This window comes from Arachis duranensis, chromosome 4 (assembly GCF_000817695.3).
Source record: "Arachis duranensis cultivar V14167 chromosome 4, aradu.V14167.gnm2.J7QH, whole genome shotgun sequence".
Taxonomy (NCBI): domain Eukaryota; kingdom Viridiplantae; phylum Streptophyta; class Magnoliopsida; order Fabales; family Fabaceae; genus Arachis; species Arachis duranensis.
The window spans coordinates 80,403,373-80,408,862 of NC_029775.3; positions in this window are offsets into that span (position 1 = coordinate 80,403,373).

Sequence of the window (5,490 nt, forward strand, 5' to 3'; positions counted from 1 at the left end):
ATCTTTGATTAAACTAAGCTCTCACCAAACACATATAACAACCTATACAATTCTAATACACAACCTAGCTACCCACGATTCCCACTTTTTCACATCAACAAAAATACAAAAATTACACTTTTACCTCAACTAATGTCCCAAGTTTCCCATACCCAAATGATACACACCCTCACTTGCCTAAGCTAATCAAAGATCCAAATTAAGGACATTTATTGTTTTTCACTTAGGGGTAATGATGTGCTAATAAGAACAAAAGGGATTAAATAGGCTCAAATTTGGCTAACAATGGTTGATGAAAGTTAGGCTATTTGGATAGGTGAGCTAAATGAAATGATGGCTTCAATCATATAAATGCATCATGGAATAATGGACATAAAGAATCAAACAAATCAAAGATCACAATCATAGAAAGAGAACAATGCACACAAGAATGAAAATAAGTGGTTATAAGATGTAACCACACAATTTGGCTCAAAACTCACATGTTTGCGTTCTTAGCTCAAAAATCATGTTCCAAATACATTCTTCAAGCAAGTTCAACAAAATTTTTTTTCTTTTTTCAAATGGTAGGGGGCCCTAAAAACAGTTTTTTGGAAAAGAAATCATCACCCTAACCAAGTAATCCTAACAAAAAAAGAAATGGTAAAATATATACAAATTCTAACTAACATGCAACCTATCATGTAATGCAAGCAACTAACTAAGAAAGGAGATCAAGAATTGGTGTTGAAAGAGGAAATTGTTACCCATGGAGGTCGGTCGGACGACCTCCCCACACTTAAAAATTTGCACCGTCCTCGGTGCATGCAAAGAAGAGCAAGGTGGATGGGTTGCTACAATTGATGAGTTTCTTCCAAAAGGTTGTGTGGAAGGACTTGTTTGTTGCCCCATTTAAAAGCTTTTCCATTCCTTTCCTTCTTGGTGGCCAACCTAAAAGGAAAGAAAAAGAAAGAGAATTAAGCCTACAACAAAGATATTAAGCAAATATAACATAGGCGGGGGCTAATGCCAAATAAGAATAGGGTTCTCACTACATGGTAGCTGATGAGCGGATAATTTATACGCTTTTTGGCATTGTTTTTAGTATGTTTTTAGTATGTTTTAGTTAGTTTTTATTATATTTTTATTAGTTTTTAGTTAAAATTCACTTTTCTAGACTTTACTATGAGTTTGTGTGTTTTTCTGTGATTTCAAGTATTTTCTGGCTGGAATTGAGGGACCTGAGCAAAAATCTGATTCAGAGACTGAAAAGGACTGCATATGCTGTTGGATTCTGACCTCCTTGCATTCGAAGTAGATTTTCTGGAGCTACAAAAGCCCAATTGGCGCGCTCACAACGGCGTTGGAAAGTAGACATCCTGGGCTTTCCAGAAATATATAATAGTCCATACTTTGCCTAAGATTTGATGGCCCAAACCGGCGTTCCAAATCAGCTCAAAACTACCCGGCGTTAAACGCCGGAACTGACACAAGAATGGGAGTTAAACGCCCAAACTAACACAAAAGCTAGCGTTTAACTCCAAGAAAAGTCTCTACACATGAAAGCTTCAATGCTCAGCCCAAGCACACACCAAGTGGGCCCGGAAGTGGATTTTTATGTCATTTACTCATGTCTGTAAACCCTAGGCTACTAGTTCTCTACAAATAAGACCTTTTTGCTATTGTATTTTCATCTTTGGATCTTTGATCATCTTTAGATCTTTGAATCCTTTGATCACGTTTTGGGGGCTGGCCTCACGGCCATGCCTAGACCTTGTTCCTATGTATTTTCAACGGTGGAGTTTCTACACACCATATATTAAGGTGTGGAGCTCTGCTGTACCTCGAGTATTAATGCAATTACTATTGTTCTTCTATTCAATTCAGCTTGTTCTTATTCTAAGATATTCATTCGCACCCAAGAACATGATGAATGTGATGATTATGTGACGCTCATCATCATTCTCACTTATCAACGCGTGCCTGACAACCACTCCCGTTCTACAAGAAAACAAGGCTTGAATGTTTATCTCTTGGATTCCTTAATCAGAATCTTCATGGTATAAGCTAAAATTGATGGCGGCATTCAAGAGAATCCGGAAGATCTAAACCTTGTCTGTGGTATTCTGAGTAGGATTCAATGATTGAATGACTGTGACGAGCTTCAAACTCCTGAAGGCTGGGCGTTAGTGATGGACGCAAAAGAATCAATGGATTCTATTCCAACTTGATTGAGAACCGACAGATGATTAGCCGTGCCGTGACAGGGTGCGTTGAACATTTTCACTGAGAGGACGGGATTGTAGACACTGACAATGGTGATGCCCAACATACAGCTTGCCATGGAAAGGAGTAAGAAGGATTGGATGAAGACAGTAGGAAAGCAGAGAGATGGAAGGGACAAAGCATCTCCATACACTTATCTGAAATTATCACCAATGAATTACATAAGTATCACTATCTTTATTTTATGCTTTATTCATATATCATTCATAACCATTTGAATCTGCCTGACTGAGATTTACAAGATGACCATAGCTTGCTTCATACCAACAATCTCCGTGGGATTGACCCTTACTCGCGTAAGGTTTATTACTTGGACGACCCAATGCACTTGCTGGTTAGTTGTGAGAAGTTGTGAAATTATGTTTAGACCATGGTATTGAGCACCAAGTTTTTGGAGCCATTACCGGGGATTGTTCAAGTTGTGAAAGTTAGAGATCACAATTTCGTGCACCAAGTTTTTGGCGCCGTTGCCGGGGATTGTTTCGAGTATGGACAACTGACGGTTCATCTTGTTGCTTAGCTTAGGTATTTTTTTTTCAGAGTTCTTAAGAATGAATTCTAGTGTTTCAAGGTGATGTTCTTATCATCACCAAAGCTGATTGATTCTCATCAATTTAGCTCTTGAATGTAATGTCCTGCTGAAGCTTGAATAGCCATGTCTAATTTCTTTAGACTAAAGCTTTAGACTAACATTGCATGATTCCTGGAATTCTCATTAAGAATTTTGATATCTTCATTTTCTTTTTCCACTTAATTTTCAAAAAATCCAAAAAAATTACAAAATTATAAAAACAAAAAATATTCTCATGTTTCTTGTTGAGTCTAGTGTCTCATTTTAAGTTTGGTGTCAATTGCATGTTTCTATTCTTCTTGCATTCATTCATGTTTTCATTAATTTTCAAGTTATTCTTGATGATTTCCTTGTTCTAATCTTTAAATTCTCTTGTCTTGAGTGTTTTGTTATTTTTCATATGCATTCTCATTTTGTTAGTGTCAATGGTATACAAACTGCTAAGTTTGGTGTCTTGCATGCATTGTTATTTGATTTTAGTTACATTTTGATTATTAAAAATCCAAAAAAAATTTTAATTGGTGTCTTTTTAAGTCAATAATACAGAGAATTGAAGATTAAGAACATTCAGCAAAGGAATTACACAGAAAAAGCTGGGCATTCAAAATGCCCAGTGAAGAAGGAAAACTGGCGTTTAAACGCCAGCCAGGGTGCCTGGTTGGGTGTTTAACGCCCAAAAGGGTAGTGTTTTGGGCGTTAAACGCCAGAATGGATACCATTCTGGGCGTTTAACACCAAGATGGCACAAGAGGGAAGATTCTGTTTTTTAATTCAAATTTTTTTCAGGTTTTCAAAATTTTTCAAAATCAAATCTTTTTCAAATCATATCTTTTCAATCATATATTTTCAAAATCAATTTCTTTCCATCTTCAAAAATACTTGCTATCAATTAATGATTTGATTCAACATTTCAAGTATGTTGCCTTTTCTGTTGAGAAAGGTTTAATGTTTGAATCATATCTTTTCTTGTTAGCCAAGTCATTAATTTTTAAAATCAAATCTTTTTAAATTATTTTTCAAATCATATCTTCTCAATCATATCTTTTTAAAAACCATAACTTTTCAATCATATCTCTTTAATCACATCTTTTTCAAAATAGTTTTCAATCATATCTTTTTAATTTCTAATTTCAAAATCTTTTTCAAAAATCACTTGATTTCTTTTCCACTCTTAGTTTTCGAAAATCAATTAGTGTTTTTTTTCAAAATGTTTTTAAAATATTTTTAATTTATTTTCGAAAATTTCTTCCCCTCTTCTCACATCCATCTATTTATGGACTAACACTCCTCCTTAATACACAATTCGAACTCCCTCTTTCTTGATAAGTTCGAATTCTTCTACCTCTTCCTTCTATTTTTCTTTTCCTCTGACACCTCAAGGAATCTCTATACTGTGACATAGAGGATTCCATATTTTCTTGTTCTCTTCTCTTTCATATGAGCAGGAGCAAAGACAAAATCATTCTTGTTGAGGCTGACCCTGAACCTGAAAGGACCTTGAAGTGAAAGCTAAAAGAAGCTAAGGCACAACTCTCTGTAGAGGACTTAACAGAAATCTTCAAAGAAGAAGAACCCATGGCAGCCGAAAACAACAATAATGCCAACAATGCAAGGAAGGTGCTGGTGACTTTACTGCACCTACTCCTGACTTCTATGGGAGAAGCATCTCTATCCCTGCCATTGGAGCAAACAACTTTGAGCTTAAGCCTCAATTAGTTTCTCTGATGCAACAGTATTGCAAGTTCCATGGACTTCCATTGGAAGATCCTCATCAGTTTTTAGCTGAGTTCTTGTAAATCTGTGACACTGTCAAGACTAATGGGGTTGACCCTGAGGTCTACAGACTTATGCTATTCCCTTTTGCTGTAAGAGACAGAGCTAGGATTTGGTTGGACTCACAACGTAATGAAAGCCTGAACTCTTGGGAAAAGCTAGTCAATGCCTTCTTGGCAAAGTTCTTTCCACCTCAAAAATTGAGTAAGCTTAGAGTGAAAGTCCAAACCTTCAGACAGAAGGAATGAGAATCCCTCTATGAAGCTTGGGAAAGGTACAAACAATTGATCAGAAAGTGTCCTTCTGACATGCTTTTTGAATGGAGCATCATAGGTATCTTCTATGATGGTCTGTCTGAACTATCTAAGATGTCATTGGACAGCTCTGCTGGAGGATCTCTTCATCTGAAGAAGACGCCTGCAGAAGCTTAAGAGCTCATTGAAATGGTTGCAAATAACCAATTAATGTACACTTCTGAAAGGAATCCTGTGAACAATGGGACGAATCAGAAGAAAGGAGTTCTTGAGATTGATACTCTGAATGCCATATTGGCTCAGAACAAAATATTGACTCAGCAAGTCAATATGATTTCTCAAAGTCTGTCTGGAATGCAAAATGCACCAGGCAGTACTAAGGATGCTTCATCTGAAGAAGAAGCTTATGATCCTGAGAACCCTTCAATGGAAGAGGTGAATTACATAGGAGAACCCTATGGAAACACCTATAATTCTTCATGGAGAAATCATCCAAATCTCTTATGGAAGGATCAACAGAGACCTCAACAAGGTTTCAACAACAACAATGGTGGAAGAAACAGGTTTAGCAATGGCAAGCCTTTTCCATCATCTTCTCAGCAACAGACAGAGAATTCTAAGCAGAGC